This window comes from Zingiber officinale, chromosome 1A (genome assembly GCF_018446385.1).
Source record: "Zingiber officinale cultivar Zhangliang chromosome 1A, Zo_v1.1, whole genome shotgun sequence".
NCBI classification, from domain to species: Eukaryota; Viridiplantae; Streptophyta; class Magnoliopsida; order Zingiberales; family Zingiberaceae; genus Zingiber; species Zingiber officinale.
In genome coordinates, this window is record NC_055987.1 from 142,700,933 (window position 1) to 142,720,746 (window position 19,814).

Sequence of the window (19,814 nt, forward strand, 5' to 3'; positions counted from 1 at the left end):
TGAACAGTAGCGAAAAGTATGTAGAATAATGAAGTATCATATACCTCCGCTTGTAGATAGAAATCTCCTTTTATAGTGTTATTGTAGCATTTGTGTATACATCTCAAAGCGTATGCACGTTTTTCAAAATATCCTAAGAAAAGACAAGTCAAAAGTGTCTCTGATACCTTTCCTTAAACGAACACGCAAATTTCTAATGTAACAGGCTAAATGCTTCCAAGATACGATTCCACACTAGACATGCTCTGTTGTCGGCGACACAAACTTCAAAAAGAGTACGATGAGATATATAGGTGGGTCCCACTATAGGTCGACCGGAAGCCACTCGGCAGGGACAACCCAGCTCGGTCGTACTGAACAGAGCTATCGGCCTGTCCTTCACTTGGCTTTCTTGTTATCGAAAGGTTACCTTTTGTCCGATCGAACATGTCGTCCGATCGGCAAGGACGGTGGGTCGGGAAATTTACTATTTATTTCTTAATCTCGGTCACAAGTTTTCGAAAGATGGTCATTCAGAAGGTCACATCCGACCGGCATTAGAGGCTCGTTCGGCCAACTTCGCCTAATCTAAAGGCTTATTCGGCTAACTGTGTCTGATCTATGGTCCTGGGCCTTTGACTATTTTAACTTTGACCTCTACGTCAGCCACTCTTCCCTGCTTTGACTCATCTTTGGAGGGGGGTCCTCTTCATCACTGTATCACAAGTCTTTCCCTTAAGTTTGGTCGAAGGAGACTGCAAGTCCGACTAACTGGACAATTAATATCTTTTTGCGACTCTTCTTCTTGATTGAGCGTTCTAGGATTTAGAGTCACCGCTCGGCTATCACAATCACTGCTCTTGTGGCACTATAAGAAGCTGATCTCATCCCGACCGGGAGACTCTAATATTGACACTGCTCGAACCCGATGTGAACCATACTTAGCCATTTATTAGCTTTTTTAGCCTTTTTCTGACTTCCTTCTTGAGCTGGAGACTCTGAGACTGATGTCGCTCGGGTCTGATGTAGACGACACAGCCGTTTCTTAGCCTTTTTCTGCCTTACTTCCCGAGCAGCCACTCATCTTAGTGTTTTTTAATTGTTGTTGTCATCACCCTGATTTCTTGGAAATCGCTCAAATCCTCTACCATTAATGTAAAGTACGTCGACCACACCTTTTAATCATACGCTTCCATTCCTCATTAATGTCACCTGTAGTTGAATGTCACATGTTGCAATCTTCTGCCACCGAATGTGTAATGTAGCAGGCAACTGTTAGGATCTGATGTGATGGTTGCCTTTTCGAGTTCGACGACCCATATTAAGCCTCGCTTTTCTCGCTTCTTATTCTCTACTCATCGCCGGCGATCTTTTTCCCATAAGTCCTCTCTTTTTTCTTCTCTCAATTTTTGATTTTCATCTTCTTTCCATGGCACACTCTCCTTTTTCACCCTCTGGCTATTCCCGAATTGTGATATACTTCTACCGAGTCAGATTTTAATGGTGACGAGGTAGACCAGATGAAACTGACCTATCACATTACTGTCGATCACCAAATCACAATCCCTTCCGCCTATGCTTGCCCTCATATGCCCCTCAACAGTTTTCTTCCTTTCTTTAAAGACCAACTATATGTCGGTCTGCACTTTCGCATCCATCCCCATTTTTCCAAAGTCTGTAGATATTTTCACATTCATTTTCAACAGTTGATATCTAACTCCTTTAGATTACTGTGTGGGGTTATAGTACTATTCCACCTGTACGATATTCCTCTTTAACCCCATATTTTCTACTATTCTTATTATCTAAAATTGTCTAGCCGTCTTTCAAGTCCGAATGGGTGTCGTCTATTTTAAAAAAATGCTCACGTCTAATAAGGGTTGGAAGTGAAGTTCCATTACGTCTATGTCTCTGACTTCCCGATCGACCCACCTTTTGTAGGATCGAACGAGTGTGCAACAGAGGGGGGGGGGGGGGGGGGGGGGGGGGGGGGGGGGAATATCATATCTTAAAAATGATCAGAATATGCAGCGGAAAGTAAAAGACATAGTTCGTTTACTTGGTTTGAAGCCTAGGTCGACTCCTACTCTAAGGCCCGTGATCCTTGACCGCACCGATGGACAATCCACTAAACTCATTCTTTCCGAAATTTTCAAAAAGAAGCAGATCGTACAAATGCAAATAGAAGATAGTAACAGACTACTATCTTCTTTTAAATCAAATTCAATGCAAGCTTTAAATAATTAAACCGACAGGAGTAGAAGATGAAGCTCGGTCGACCGGATGGAGTAGCTTGCTTGAAGATGTGTAGAAGACTTGTAGCACGAGTAGCTTGTGCAGAGATGAACTTCGAATCGATCAGGATCAGTGTAATAGCCTCGGACCTCGAGCACTCTTTTATAGGAGTCACCGACGTTCAATCAACCGATCCCCAGGTTCGGTCGACCAAACCAACTCCCTTTCATCTTCGCTGAGATTTGACACTTATTCGATCTTCAGCATTTATTGTCATTAAAGTGTTCGGTTGACTGATCACCTTTTTCGGTCGACCGAACAAAGTGTTTCCCTGTTCGCTAAGATTCTCACTTAATGCTGCATTGATGAGGTATTATTTGGTCGACAGATCTGCTAGTTCTGTCAACCGATCAGCTTAGGTTCCTTCTCTGCTTCTGACCGAACTGATCTGTGCCACATCATCAGGGTTTGGTTGACCAATCAAGCTTTGATCGGATTCGCTCTGGTTTGGTCTGAACTTGTGTCTGTTTTGAGTTAGTCTGGTTCCGTCGACCGATCCTCCTGTTCGGTCGACCGATCAAGCCAAACCTACAAAACAGAGTTAAACAGTATATTCCTGCAAAACAGAGATTAGTACAGTAATATATAAAATGCATAAGTAAAAATAATAGACAGTTAAACTGTCTTGATCTCAACTTGGAAACCTTCCCGGTTTCTTCAGTTGGATCAGCGACCTTAGGTTGTTTCCTTCAGGAACACGACCTCACTATCGCTCCTCCAATTGTTTACCTCAACCTACCTATCAAACTTTGATCCTCCAGATCTGTTTGGACTTTTCACTTAGCCTTGATCGGCTCGCCAGGACTTTCTCTCGATCTTTAGTCCTCCAGACGTCTCGATCTCACTGCCAAGTGTCGGGTCCTCTCAACCCACTTGGTATTTCCACCTAGGTTTCACGATCTGCTAAGACTTTTCCTGCCTAGCCTCCAACTAGGTCTTTCTCGGTTGAGTAAATAAGCTACACACTTAGTCAACTTGTTAGATCACAACAAGACTTAACTTGAGCCTTTAACAACATCAAAACTTAAGTTTGATTCTGGTGCAACTTGCACCAACAATCTCCCCCTTTTTTATGTTTGGCAACTAAGGTTCAAAGTTAAGTTTAAAAGTACAAAAATAAATAAACAAACATTTTAACTCTCCCCCTGAGTTAAACATCTCCCCCTTAATTCATTATCTCTCCCCCTTTGACACACATCAAAAATAGGAGAAACAATCACACATAAGTAAAGCTTTATTTTGAAAAACTTTTAAAGGCAAAAAAATAAGAGAATTTTTTTAAAAATATATATATTTGAAATTTTAGCAAAGTAAAGTTTTCAAAATAAAGAACAATTGTGAGTATTTGAAAATATTAAGTAAAGGTAAGACTTGAAAGAAAGAAAAAAAAAATTCGTACAGTAAACCTCTAAAGAAGTGGTTAAAAATATGCAAGGTGTAGGAAAGTGTAAATTTTGAAAAAATTTCAGCAAGATTAAAATTTAAAGTACTATTGAAAATTGTAAAATAAATAAAAATGTTTAGAAAAGATAAAAGATTGGAAAATAATTGTTAGGGAGAAATTATGAAAAATGATAGTATAGGGAAAGTTTTGAGAAATTATATTGAAAAATTACTAAGGAATAATTTTGAAAAAAAAATGGAAAGGAAATAATTTGAAAACTATAGATAAAATTTTGAAAAATTTAGAAGTAAATAATTTTCAAAATATTTTAAAAGAAAAGGAAAGGGTTTTGAAAATTTAGTGTGAAGCTCCCCCTAAAATCGATAATTTCCTAAAAGTCCAAGCATGGATTAAAAACTAAAAAAAATGTCCTTATGGTGAAATGTCCAACCTCTGTACAAAGTTAACTACCACAAGATAGTAGCTATTGACTCGAGTTAGTTAATTTAAGCATTTGTGACTAACTAGGTTGTTACTAGCTAGAAAACTCAAATTGATCAATGTATGTTGTTTAAAGCCTAGATTTATAGTGATGCACTGACATAAACATCTGAAATCTTAGGCTAAGTTCTAAGAATCCCACTCATTCTAAGTTTTACAAGCAAGGGATCCTACTGTGCTTGTGAGATGTTGGCTGTTAAAACTATAGGATCATGTAATTCTACGGGAAAGACCTAAACTACTCCAGAAAAATTAAAATATTTTGAAATAATTTTGAAAACAAAAATTTTGAAAGGGGAAATTTTACAAAAATAATTTTGAAAAACTACCAAGTAATATTTTCAAAAACATGTTAAAAAAACTATTCTATAAAATACATTCCTAAATGTCTTCTTAAGTTACTAAATTCAGCTTCAGGTAAAGGTTTTATAAATAAGTCGGCTAGATTAGATTTTGAGTCAATATAGTTCAGTTCAATATTTCCTTTAGAGACATGATCCCTAACGAAATGATGTTTAACTTCTATGTGTTTAGTTCTAGAGTGATGGATTGGATTTTTAGTTAGATTTATAGAACTTATGTTATCAATATAAGTTTTTACATTTTTATAATCTAGATTAAATTTTTTTTACGGTATATGACATCCATAGCAATTGAGCTATGCATTCACCCATTATTATGTATTTGGCTTCAGTAGTAGATAAGGCAACATAATGTTACTTTCTACTAAACCAACTAACTAAAGAAGGTCCTAGCAATCGACATCCTCCACTTATACTTTTTCTATCTAACTTACATCCGGCATAATCTGAATCAAAATAGCCAACTAGATCAAAATGTAAAGATCTAGGGTACCACATTCCTACATTAATGGTTCCTTTTAGATATTTCATTATTCTTTTAAGTTTAAAAATAATTTAATTAAGTTTTTAAAATAAGTAATTAAGTTTTAAAATAATTTAATAATCTAATTAAGTTTTAAGATAATTTTAATTAAGTTTAAAATAATTTAATAATTTTAATTAAGTTTAAAAATAAGTTTAATTAAGTTTTAAAATAATTTAATAATTTTAATTAAGTTTAAAATAATTTAATAATTTTAATTAAGTTTTAAAATAAGTTTAATTAAGTTTTAAAATAATTTAATTAAGTTTTAATAATTTAATTAAGTTTTAAAATAATTTTAATTAAGTTTTTAAAATAAGTTTAATTAAGTTTTAAAATAATTTAATTAAGTTTTAAAATAATTTAATGATTTAATTAAGTTTTAAGATAATTTTAATTAAGTTTTTTAAAAAAAAATAATTAAGTTTTAAAATAATTTTAATATCGAGTTATTATTTTATTTAAATTTTATTATAACTATTTTAATTAAAGTTAAATTTTAATTTTAATTTGAAAATGGTTATTGAACGCATGTTAGATTCAAACTTAGCTTTGGGTTAATCAAGAAGGTTTCCTAAGGATAAGTTTTTAGTTCAGTGCCGAGGCATATGACCTTCTTGTGTATCAACGGTGGACTACTTGCTGAATACTTTCCAAAACAGTCCTGCCCAAAAAACTTAATACTAGGTTTTGATCTAACTAGCCCATGTTTGACCAGGATAGCTTCGGTCAGATCCACTAAGTTTAGTGCACCCGATAGAATACACAAGATTCAGCCTAGAGTTGCCTTCGACAAAGCTTCCTTGACGTGCTATCATCCCAATCCATTCCAGTACTATGTTATAGGGTTTGGTAAACTTTTTTAATTAACCGTTCTAAACTAGGTAAAAAAACTAAACCTACTCCTAATCATGCATAGTAGATTAATTAAGTTGGTTGAACCATTTTTCTAATTGCTCCCCATCATAGCTTAGATATGGTCTATCTAAGTAGTGAATCTAACTCTTAGGGATCAAATAGAGATTTGGTTTAGTTGGTTGATTAAATATTTTAATTGAACCCATGCTTGGACTTGACTTTTAACATTTTGACTAATTAATGACAAATATGGTTTGTTTGTTTGATTTGGTTTATAGTCAAGTCCTGATTTGTTGTATACAACTCGTTGTAATCCAAGTACCATGTTTAGACACTTAGATCCTAATTCAAACTTTTCCAACATTTTCTTGAGTCACTCAATTTGACCTTTCAAGTTGGAGTTTTCTTCCTCAAGTTTTGCAACTTGAGTTGAAGTTCTGACTTGAACTTAGTTAGTCAAGTCACTCAAGTTAACTTGCTTCTTAAGGTGGTCTATTCCTTAAGTAACAAATTATTTTATTTTTCAAATTTTGATAATTTTTTAAATAAACATTTAACTACTTTAAGCAAATTTGACTTTGAATAAATCATTACCATATTTGGACCTTCAGAGACGGATGCGGATCCGTGGCTTCTCTCAGACTCGACGTCGATCTCGGATTCGGTGTTGGTTTCGGACTCGTATTCTTCCTCGAATTCGGAGTCTTCATTTATTGCCATAAATGCAAGATGGCTCGAGTACTTTGGTTTTTCCATATCAGATTCATCGGAGGATGTCTCGTCCCACGTCACTTTGAGGGCTTTCTTCTTTCTTATTGACTTGTGCCTTTCTTCCTTCCGGTTTGGGCATTTGTTTTTGAAATGTCCTTTCTTGTTGCATCCGTAACAAATAATTTCTGATTTGTTTTGCGCTTGGTTGATCGGTGTCCTTTTGATGCTTCTTTTGACTTTCTTCTTTATTAGCAATCTCCAGACCATGTTGACCAGTTCTTCTTCATTTGCTAAATCAGAATCTGACTCACTTTCTGATTCGATCTTTGTTCTTGATTTGATTTCCTTGCTTGGACCTGCATACAAAGTGACTCCTTTCTCGACTTGGCTCACATTAGATTATTCGTGTAATTCTAATTCGCAGAATAACTCATCTAGTTTAAGTATTGAAAGATCCTTAGAAACTTTATAAGCATCTACCATTGATGCCCACAAAGTATTTCACAGAAAGGTATTTAGTGTGTACCTTATTGTATCGTGGTTCTCCAAGTTATGTCCGATCAGATGGAGATCGTTGAGGATGTCCTTTAATCGAGTGTGTAGTTGCGAAGTCGTCTCTCCAGGGAGCATTTTAATATTAAATAAATTATTTAGAAGTGTAGGATCGAAAGCACTAGGGGTGAATAGCGCTCGTGACTTTCACTTACGTTTTGGAAAACTATCGAGTAAAATATACAGCGAAATTAATAAAACAATTGCAAACACACGAACACCAAGGGTTTTACTTGGTTCGGAGCCTGGGTGACTCTTACTCCAAGGCCCACGCTCGTTGAGCGTTTACTTTGGGCAATCACTATAAGTTCGGAAATATACAATTTTGATTTACAATATAAAAAAAAAATGGAAATTATACCAACAATGAAAAATAGAGAGTTTGAAACTTCAGGTTGTCGGTGTCAAGTTACAACTTTGTAGAATCTATCTTTGAGCAGCACACGGAAGAAGGATTGCCAGTTTTCGTTGTTCTTTGGCTCCCGCTTGAACTAGGCTTAAGTAGCCCGTGGAGGGCGCCTCCAACACCATGGAGGGTGCCCTCAATCCCGTCGAAATTGTAGCATGGATGAGCTCCGAACTAGTCGTTGCTTATCCGCCTGAGGGCACCTCCAACCTGCATGGAGGGCGCCCTCACGCTAGTGTCTAGGGCGCCTCCAAGCTCCATGGAGGCGCCCTCGCGCCTTGCTACGAGGTCGTCTCTACAAGTGACCCCGAGGCACCTCCAAGCTCCATGGAGGGCGCATCGGGTACTGTTCATCCAAGGTAAATGTGTCCAATTCACTTCTTGCAAAATACGTTAGTCCCAAAAACTAATCATACCCTGTAAAACAAAGTTACCACAATATAAACATGATAAATAAAGTATTTGACAGTCTCCGGACTGTCCAGTTCTGACTTCGGATTTCCCGTCCGGAAATCCTAGGTCGAACTGATGCCTACTATTCCCTCACCGAAGAACACATCCTCACCTACTCCACTCAGGAGAATTTACCTGTTGCCAGACCGGTCCTCCAGACCGACCAGACTTTTGTTCAGCGCTCGAGGTTTCAGGACTTTCTGCTGAACATTCGCTCCATGACCCGTCCAGTCTTTCATCCGGTTCGCGGCACCAAGATTTAAACCTAGGGTTACCACCCCCTAGGATTTTGTCCGAAGCTCTCGACCTACCAAGACTTTCCACCTAGGGTTACCACCCCCTAGGACCTAGGGTTACCGCCTCCTAGGGGTTTCCCTTTCCCTAACCGCAGCTAGGACTTTTCCTCACCTAGGGTTACCACTCCCTAGGGTTTTCCACCTTCCTAACCGCAGCTAGGACTTTTGCCAAAGTACACTTAGGAATTTCTTACAATCTCAATCAAACTCATTAGATAACAAAACAACTTAACTTTAGACCCTTTGACATAATCAAAACACAGGTTTGATCGTCGGATGCTTCCCACACCAACAAGAAGTATGCCTCTTTTATTTACCTTGGACTCATCGGTCCCTTCGTGTAGCTTTACCAGGCATCCCCACAATTCTTTAGCGTTGTCGTAGGGGTCGACTCGGTTCAACTCCTCCATTGCGAGCCCACACTGAATGGCGTTGATCATCTTGTAGTTTAGTTGTGCCTTCTTGATCATTGGGAGAGTCCAGTCTTCTGGTTCTAGTGGCACTCTATCTTTCGTTGGAGGTGTGTAACCTTTTAGTATTGTGAACCAAAGCTCGATGTCGGACTTTAGATAACATTCCATTCTGTTCTTCCAATAGCTGAAGTTCTCTCCTTTAAATAGTAGAGGTTGGACGGTGCTGTACCCTTCTTGGTAAGAGTTCGACATCCTTGTATCAAAAAATAAAACAAGCAAATTTCCAAGACTCTCGTCTTGGGATTAGTAGTGTTGGAAAAAAAATTAAAAAATAAGGGGAAAGATACTTTTTTAAAGGTGCTCGAAAAATGATTAAGTACTTTCAGAGCTACAGGGCTCTAATACCAATTATAGGATTGAATGAGTGTAATAGAGGGGGGGTGAATATCGTACTTTAAAAAAACTTTTCTTTTCGTATTTTAAAGATGATCAGAATATGCAGCGAAAAGTAAAAGACTTAGTTCGGTTACTTGGTTCGAAGTCTAGGTTGACTCCTACTCCAAGACCCGCGATCCTTGACTATACCGATGGGCAATCCACTAAAATCCTTCTTTTCAAAATCCTCAGAAAGAAATAGATCGTACAAATGCAAATAGAAGATAGTAACAGACTACTATCTTCTTTTAAATCAAATACAATGTAAGCTTTAAATAATTATACCGACAGGAGTAGAAGATAAAACTCGGTCGGCCGGATAGAGTAGCTTGTTTGAAGATGTGTTGAAGACTTGTAGCACGAGTAGCTTGTGCAGAGATGAACTTCGAATCAATCAGAATCAGTGTAACAACCTTGGATCTCAAGCTCTCTTTTATAGGAGTCGTCGACGTTTGATCGACCGATCCCCAGGTTCAGTCGACCGAACCAGCTCTCTTCCATCTTCGCTGAGATCTGACACTGATTCAATCTTCGGCATTTACTGTCATTAAAGTGTTTAGTCAACTGATCACCTTTTTCGGTCGATCAAACAGAGTGTTTCCCTGTTCGCCAAGATTCTCACTTAATGCTGCATTGATGAGGTATTGTTCGATCGACTGATCTGCTGGTTCAGTCGACCGATCATCTTAGCTTCCTTCATTGCTTCTGACCAAACTAATCTATGCCACATCGTCAGGGTTCGGTCGACCGATCCTTTGGTTCGGTCGACCGATCAAGTTTTGATCGGATTCACTCTGGTTTGGTCTAAACTTGTGTCTGTTCTAAGTTAGTCTGGTTCGGTCGATCGATCCTCCAGTTCGATCGACCGATCAAGCTGAACCTGTAAAATAGAGTTAAACAGTATATTCCTGCAAAATAGAGATTAGCACAGTAATATATAAAATGTATGAGTAAAATAATAGACAGTTCAACTGTCTTGATCTCAACTTGAAAACCTTCCCGGTTTCTTCAGTTGAATCAGCGACCTTAGGTTGTTCCCTTCAGGAACACGACCTCACTATCGCTCCTCCAGTTGTTTACCTCAATCTACTTGCCAAACTTTGATCCTCCATATCTGTTTGGACTTTTCACTTAGCCTTGATCGGCTCGCTAGGACTTTCTCTCGATCTTCGGTCCTCCAGACCTCTCGATCTCACTATCAAGTGTCGTGCCCTCTCGACCCACTTGGTCTTTCTACCTGGGTTCCATGATCTTCTAAGACTTTTCCTGCCTAGCCTCCAACTAGGTCTTTCTCAATTGAGTAAATAGCCTGCACACTCAGTCAACTTGTTAGATCACAACAAGACTTAACTTGAACCTTTGACAACATCAAAACTTAGGTTTGATTCTGGTGCAACTTGCACCAACACCTTCCCGACCGGCTGGTAAATGGAGTTGTCAAAATCCCCCAGGCTAGAAAAATACCTGATCCTGTCTGGAAGCTGAGAAAACGGACTTGCCGATATGACGTGTCTGGAAGGTTGACCGCACCCCCATGACCCGGTTGATGATCTGTCCACTGCGTTGACCGAGTCGTCTGAAGTCCTCCGGGCAACTGTACCTGCAGCTAGTGACCGGGTTGCCCCAGTCTCTGGTACCTCGGTGCTCGAGGCGGATCCCCCAAATGCATAAGCAGCCACATAATAACATGATAATAAAATAAGCAATAAACGAGTGCAATGACGTACCCTGGCCCACGGGGGCGCCCTCGGATGGATGGATGAGCTGATCGGACCACTGATCGAGTCGTAGCGGCCCTGTCGGATGGATGGATATGAGTCAGCAACGGAGCCGGATCTAGGAGCAGCGAGGGGGAATCCGGTATGCAGTGTATCCACAAAGAGGCCTCTAAGTCAAAACATATCCTCGGCTCGCAGGTTGGGCCACGACACACACTGACTGCTCATAGACCAGCTGATAAAATGTCTCACCCTCATAGCAACAATACAAATAGCAGAGCATCGCGGCTCGATGGCCGGAAAACATGACGGAAGTCCGGAGACACCGCGGAGGGCCGGATCTATGCCAAAAGCAGTGGAGACAACTACTATACAGCCAACAGAGCCAACTGTGGGAGTGCCGGAGTCTGCTATAGGCTCGCCGGAAATGGCTGTAACGACGATGGCTACGGGAGGCTAAGGCAGCGGTCGGCAGATGTGTCGGCCACTGGAGGGGACGGTGCTGGACCCCTTGAGACGCTGGGTGCCGGAGATGCTGTAAGGGGCAGCGGCGGCCGCTATAGGCGGCGGTGTTGACTGCTGAACTCAGCGGTGATCGCTGGACTCAGCGCTAGGAAGGAGTCGCCGGCGCTGTGGAGCGCGGTAGAGAAGAAGTCGGTGCTGTTTCGCGGCGGTCGCGGGCTGAAGAACACCAAGTGCCTCCTATGCTTGACGGCGATGCTCAACCAAAAACCACCCCTCTGTGGAGGGGAGAAGAGATGGAGACCAGCGATATGTGGCGGTCGACGATCAGCGTCGGCGCTGGCGCTGAAAGGAGGTAGGGGAGAGAAGAAAAGCAGCGTCGGTGGCTGCGTCAGGCGCCGGCGAAGTACGCAAGGAGCAGCTCCCTCCTTGGCTGGCGGCAGTCCCAAAAAAAACCTCTCTCCGGCTTCCTCTTTTCTCCCCTCTTAAAACCTAAACCCCCCCTCCTCAAAGACCAAAATGTCCTTCACTCATTCCCTAATTACTCTCATGCCATAAGGACCACATCCATATCAATACCAATGAGAGTTGACCTACCTTCAAACAGCCGCCCACCTAGCCGATCAGAAATACCATATACACAAGTTATTACTGGAAGGCGTCCTGTACATGTTTGGGCTAAGTTCCATCCGAGCTTAGTTGCTCGACTCCTTTGGTAAGCCATTTTTCCTTCTGTCATTTTTGAATCTACTTGATTTCTTTCTATTTTTTAACCCAAGTCATGTTCAAGGCGTTGCTCAGCGGTAAGGGCAAACTAACTGATGCAGAAATCAACGTCAGGGGAGCGGTCGAGTTGGAAAGACTTGGCCTATTGCTGGTCGGGCCATCTGAAGAACTGACCGGTGAAGCAGAAGGAAGCCAGATGGCGACCAGCGACGCCATAGCTAATACTGGTGAGCTGCCGTCGAGCGCCCTTCTATGGCGCCCATAATGGTTCCTTCGAAATTGGCCACCTTTGGTGAGCCACTGATTTAGCGCCAACACCGAAAAAGGCTCCAGTCGGAGGCTTCCTCTAGCTCGGAGGCCTCTATTCCGCAGACCTCTGTGGCCATGTCGGCTCCTCAACCTCCATTGGAATGGGGCGAGAGCTCCTCATTCGTCGTCCCTAAGAGGACAGTCGGTCTACCAACTCCTCTGTCATCCGATCAAACTCCTTCACTGTCCGAGTTGCTGGTTGGGGCAACTATAATGCAGCCAATGTCTTACTTGATGCCCCCATCGGCCGACCCAGCGACCCCTACGTCTATTATCCGTTCCATCCCACTATCCAAATCCAAGGGCAAGACGATCTCAAAACCCTCAGATCCGAGCGGTCGTAGGTATATCACGACCATCATCAAACTGCCAACTAACGACTAGCGCTATCTGGACAACATCAAGTTATGCTTACCCAAGCATAAAATCCAAATACATAGTCTCTTGGCCTAAACCTGAGCGGATGCTAGGGCTAGGGTGGCCACAATTCCACCTGGTGAGTTTGCCGACAGTTTCACCCATAAATCAACAGCAATAAGTTTATCTGGAGTTTCTTATTCATTTCTCCCAGTTGACCATAACTAATTTCTTTTACTTGTAGTTCTGGATGGAAAGCCTAGCTATGTGTCAGAGACTGGCCCACTTGGAATATGAAAATAAATAGCTGCAAATCCCGATCTGGGAGACAAGTGCCTTGCAAGCCTTAGTCGATCGACTAACTGCTGAGGTGACCCAACTAAAGAAAGACTTAGATACGACCTATGATAAGCTCCTAGGGTCGAGCAGGCGCTGATAGTGGAGAAAAATAAAAATCATGATCAGGCCCTCCAGCTCGATCGGCTGACTAAGCAGGCTCATAACTTTAAAGTTAAGATCAACTCTACGAACGCTAAGAAACTTAGGGCCATCAAGGACTTAGATATAAAGAACAAAGAAGCACAAATCTTGGTCAAAAAACTTGAGAATGCAGAAGCCACCCTGGCTGTAGAGCAGGTCGGTCATATGGTCGAACAGGCGGTCCATGAACTCTAGCTCGGTGAGCATAAACGAGAAATTGCTGAAAAAGATGTCAAGCTGCTAGCTTCAAAAGCCGCGCTGGAGGCTTCCCAAGCCCAATTCTCTAAGTTCAAGGAAGAGGAGTCTAATTGACTAGAGGCTTTCAGAGTCGAGTACCTTTGCTCGAAGGCTTTTAACTAGATGTTGACCGATCGGACTCTTCTCCTGTTCGGCTACGACATTGATGGGACCGTTCAACAACAAAAGGAGGGCGACCATCTTTCCATTGAGGTTCTGACCCAGTTCATCAAGAGAGAGAAGATCGTGGATTCACTCCCAAATGATGTAATTGTCGATCTAGCATAGTCGATCTGGTGTAGTTTCTTTTACCTTTATCTACATCCTTTTGTAGTAACAGAATATTTCTTGTAAAAATTTGCTTAGTTTAACTTGGCATACGCCTGTTCTGAATTTTAGAGTTCTTGTTCACACTAACCTTTACTTTTTATCTTCGAGACTTAGCTCCTTCGATTTACTTATCATGAGACCAATACGGAGCGCGAGAGCTAAGTTCTCTTGTAACTAGGTCAAACAACTCGATATTCTAAGATACTTGGCGCGAGGGCTTTACTTATTTATAATTTGGCTGAACGGCTCAAGAGTCTCGAAGTGTGAGAGCATGCTCACTTATAACTCACCCAAGAAGTGTGAGAGTCTAGGATACTTAGGCGTGAGGGCTTTGCTTGCTTATAACTTGGTCGAACGACTCAAGAGTCTGGAGGCATGAGAGCATGCTCATTTATAACTTGTTCGAACTATGCGAGTCTTTGACACTTAGTCGCGAGGGCTTTGCTTACTTATAACTCAGTCAAACGACACGAGGTCTAGAAGTGTGAGAACTTAACTCACTTATAACTCGTCTGAGACATGCGAGAGTCTAGGACACATAGGCGCGAAGGCTTGACTTGCTTATAACTTGGTTGAATGACATGAAAGTCTAGAAGCATGAGATCTTAACTCACTTATAACTCAGTCAAACGAGATGAAAGTCTTTGACACTTAGGCACGAGGGCTTTGCTCGCTTATGACTCAGCCGAACGACACGAGAATCTGGAAGTGTGAGAACTTAGCTCACTTATAAATCGGTCGAACGACACGAGAGTCTTTGATACTGAGGTGTGAGGAGTTTGCTCACTTATAACTCGGTCGAACGGCATGAGAGTCTGGAAGCTTCACGCGAGAGTAAGCTCCCTTATAACTCAGTTGAACGACGCGAGAGTCTGGGACACTTAGGCCCCAAGGCTTTGCTTGCTTATAGCTTGGCTGAATGGTTCAAGAGTCTGGAGGCATGAGAGCTTAGCTCATTTATAACTCGACCGAACGATGTAAGAATCTTTGACACTTAGTAATTTTTCGTTTAAGTTTTCCTGCATTCATAGAATAAATATTTTTACAATGTACATAAATTTCATTACAAACTTACTACTCAACTCGATAGTGTTGTAGATGGTTTGTACTCTAAGGTTGGTCCAAATTCCTCCAATTTCATCCTGTAGATAATAAGATCCTAAACTGATCTTCTGGATCATTTTGTATGGTTCTCCCCAATGGGCCTCTAGTTTGCTGACATTGTCGACCAGCTTAGCTCTTTTCCAGACTAAGTCATCGACCTAAAATGATCTGGGAATCACTCTTCTGTCATAGTCCTGCTTCATCCTTTGTTGGTACGCCATCAGTTGAATGATTACTTTATTTTTAATTTCATCTATTAAGTCTAATTTAAGATGTTGCTCGGGATTTTTCGTCGTATAACTATCTCCAATCGGATTTCATGCCTATTTCGACTGACACTACTACTTCTCCCTCGTACACCAAGTGGAATATGATTATACCAATAGCTTCTCGAGGTGTGGTGCGATAGGCCCATAGAATGCTCGGCAATTCATCAACCCAGCTTCCTCCAATGTGGTCGAGCCATGTTCTGAGTCCTCTGATAATTTCTCCATTGGTGACCTCCGCTTGTCCATTACTCTAGGGATAGTCCACTAAAGTGAAAACCTGTAAAATGTTATAGTTGGCACACCATTCTTATAGCCTTCGTCATTGAAATTGACAAATTGTCTTCCATTGTCAAAGATGAGCTTGTGAGGAACGCCGAACTAACACATGATTTTTTGTCATAAGAATTTGATAACTATCTGCTCGGTTATCTTAACTAGTGGTTCGGCCTCCAACCATTTAGAGAAGTAGTCCACAGTCACGAGAAGAAATTTCCTCTAATCGATCGCCATGGGGAAAGATCCAATAATATTCATGTCCCACTGATCCAACGGGCAAGAGACAATAGATGTCTTCAACTCTTCAGTAGGTCGGTGTAGTATGCTCTGGTATCTTTGACACGATAAACAAGTAGTTACTGTCCGAGCGGCATATGCTTATAAGGTAGGCCAAAAATATTCAGCCAATAAGATTTTTCGAGCCAGCGAACGACTGCCCGGATGATTATCACAAGAACCTTAGTGTACTTCTTGTAAGATGTACTGAACGTCTTCCAATCCGATGCATTTGAGCAATGACCTCGAGAAAGCTCTCTTGTATAAGTAGTCTCCTATTAATGTGAATCACCTGATCCTCTTTTTTATTAACCGAGCTTGCTCCTGATCGGCGGACGGATTGCTCGATCGGAGGAACTTAATCAAAGGTGCCCTCCAGTCACTTAGTGCTCTTACTTCAGCCACTCTCTCGATATGAGCAACTAACATCACCTGCTCGATCGGCTTATTTAGCACTATAGGGCTTAAAGAGCTCGCTAGTTTGGTCAACTCATCCGCATATTGGTTGTCGGTCTGGGGGATCTTTTGCATAATTGCCTCTTGGAATTCTACCTTTAACTTTTCAAAAGCTTCGACATATAATTTTAGTCTAACATAATTTATTTCAAAAGTACCTGAAAATTGTTGGGCCGTTAGTTAGGAATCTAAGTGCATAAGTACCCATGTGGCTCCCATATACCTGGTTGCTTACAGACCAACGATCAGAGTTTCATATTTTGCCTCATTATTTGTGGCTTGGTAGTCCAGCTAAATGGATAGTTGCATCTATCTTCTCGTGGAGATATTAAAAGTATTCCTACTTTGCTGTTGTGTCTAATGGACGACCCAACCATATATACTTTTCAAGTTGCCTCTAGCTCGACACTCTATATTTTGGTCACAAAATCAGCTAAGGCTTGCACATTGATCACAGATCTGGGCTGGTACTGTATATCAAATTCACTCAGCTCCATAGTCCACTTGATTAGCCGCTCAAACACCTCTGGGTTGAGGAGGACTCTCCCTAACATGTTGTCAGTTAACATAATTATAAGATATGAAAGAAAATAAGGGCATAACCTCTGAGCGACCAGGACTAGTCTGTATTCCAGCTTTTCAAGACAGGTATAGTGACTGATGTACATAGATTATATATGTTATTTTGTAGGGTTTAATACACATCTTCATGCATTCATTAACTATGATTTATGCTTTTGCACCCTATATCATATTAATTTCAGTATAATTATTATCTTGCATTTAGAGATCTGCTCAGAGTCTATTTTCATTTTCAGGAGCAGTCTCGAGTGAAAAAGGAATCTAAAGGCACAAAGAAAGATCATTTGATGAAGACCGGGACCTAACTTTGTCTACCTGTGGAGAGAAAAACTGAGGAATGGAGTGCCCAAGGCAAGGGAGTGAGCAACAACCATTATGGAACCAAATTTGACCTGGTCATGCCTTGAGGCACGACCCAGAGGAGATGGCCATGCCTTTTGGCACGACCAAGCTATTTGAGCTAGAGCCAACTTGGCTCTGGCCGTGCCTCTAGGCACGGCTAGGTAGCCAAGAGACAGTTTGGCCATGCCAAGAGGCACGGCCACCCCGAGCCTCACTTCTATTTAAGAGGCACTTCATCCCCTTTCAAAGGGAGAAGCTTGGTGGACAGGAGGAGACCATCTAGGTTAGATACCTGCATCTAGAGTCATCATCTAGATGATCTGAAGCCATTATGCTACTCCATCCTTATCGGAATTCCAAGATCTACATCAAAAGGCTCCACTCGACATCAAGGTTAAGTTTTTACTCCCTTTCTTTAGGGATTTGGAAATTTTTATGTATTTGAGTCTTTAGATTGTATTTCTATCTATTATGGAGTAGATCTTCACTATTTTAGGACGTAGGTAGAAATTACAATGTGTGGATGTTATAAACTCTATTGAATTGTCGACTCCTTAGTTTGATGAAGCTTGTATGTACTTGTCCTATTTCATGAAATGCTTGTAAGAAGACTACCTTTATGGATTTGAATTTGTATATCTAGATTGCATTTCTGTATGCATAGATCTGAATTCTGTACTAGATACATTGATGTGTATCTAGAGTTGAGTATGAACCTGAACTTTCATTAAATAGATGCATAAATTGTTGTCTCGTTTGAGTGTGTGTGATCTGATATAGCTCAGCATGGTTTTAAGGTGCTTGTTTCAAAGTTGAGTATCTAAAGTAACTATCCTTCTATATGAGTCATAACCTCCTAGGGGAGAATAATTCTATATATGAATTAGTCTTTTACTTGACCTAATGGGCTTTCCTTAATCATATGCTACGCAAGTGACCTATGTAATCTAAAGACGTATACCCGGGGGAGACCTAGTGACAGGAGATACTCTACTGAAACCCCGAATTCTCTAAGTTACTTCTTCACTTGATGACATATCTGATTACTGGCAGGGAGAGTACTCTGATACACCGTCTTGGGGTGGGATTCAGTAGTGAATTAGACTGTCCTGCAAACATATAAGTAGACAACTAGGGAAGGGCGAATTCATAGCATAACATCCACCATTACAACGAAACCAATGACCAAGAACATTTTCTGAATTAAAGACTTCCTTGATAATCTTCCTTTTACTTTACAGTATTAGTTGAAAATCTCCAGACAAACACTTATCAATCTTGTCTAGTCAAACTCGAAGTATAGAATCGACTAGCACTTAATCCTCAGTCCTCATGGGATCGACATTTATAAATTTTATTACTTGATGATAACCATACGCTAGCGGTTTAACATATCAGCGACATTCAGTATCTTTCAATAAATGGCTTAAGAAGTACACTGGTTGTTGTTCATTGCCGTTATGTTACGCCAACGCCAATCCGGCCGCTCGCTCTGTGGAAGACAAGTATATCTAGAGCGGCTCGTCTGTGATGGGTTTTGCAAGTATAGGTAAAGAAGATGAATAATTCTTGAGTTCCTCCAGTGCCTTATCGCATTCAACATCCCATTGAAACTTGGTAGCTCAGCATAGAATTTTAAAGAATGACTAGCTCCGATCGGATGACTTAGAGATGAATCTTGACAAAGTTATAATTTGTCCGGTCAGGGGCTGAGCTTCCTACAGATTACGTGGAGGCGATATGTGTTAGAGTACCTTCACTTTACTCGGATTTGCTTTGATTTCCCGCTCGGTTACAATAGAACAGAGGAATCATCCGCTCCTTGCTCCGAACAATCACTTGTTAGGGTTGATTTTGACTCCGTACTTCCTCAAGATCTGGCAAATCTCTTCTATATATGCACACAAATTAGTAGTTCGGAGGGATTTTATCAATATGTTGTCGACATATACCTCCATATTTCAGGCAATCTACCGACAGAACACCTTGTTTATCAATCTTTGGTAGGTGGCTCTAGCGTTTTTCAGTCCAAATGGCATGATGTTGTAATAGAAGGTTCTACTTGCTGTGATGAAGCTGACCTTCTCTTGATCTTCCTTGTCTAGCGAGACCTGATGGTATCCTTGATATGCGTCTAGCATGTATATTAGCTCGTAGCCCGCCGTAGAGTCAACCATCTAATCGATGCACGACAAAGGACAGTAGTCCTTCAGGCATGCCTTATTCATTCTCTAAAGTCGATGTAGACCCGTCACTTTTTACTCGTCTTGGAGACCAACACCACATTAGCGAGCCAACTTGAGAACTGTATTTTGTGGATGTGCCCGACCTCCAGCAGCTTCTCCACCTCCGCTTGGATAATCTAATTTTGTTCCAAGCTAAAATTCCTTTTCTTCTGCTTGACTGGCCCGGCGTCTGGTCGGACGTGTAATTCATGTTGTGCTATTGTGGTCGAGATACTTGAGAGCTCATGAGTTGCCCACGCAAATACATCATGATTTTACCTTATACATACAACCAGTTTGGTCTTCTTTTCTGTGCTCAGATCAACCGCAATAAAGGTAGTGGTCTCCGATTGACTGGGGTGCACTTGAACCTCCTCTTTTTCTTTATAGACCAATGTGGGAGACTTCTCCAGAATTGTTTGACCTCTAGCCATTGGGCCTTTCGAGCTGCTCGTGACTTAGTCTTCACTATTTCCATATAGCAATGACGAGTGCAA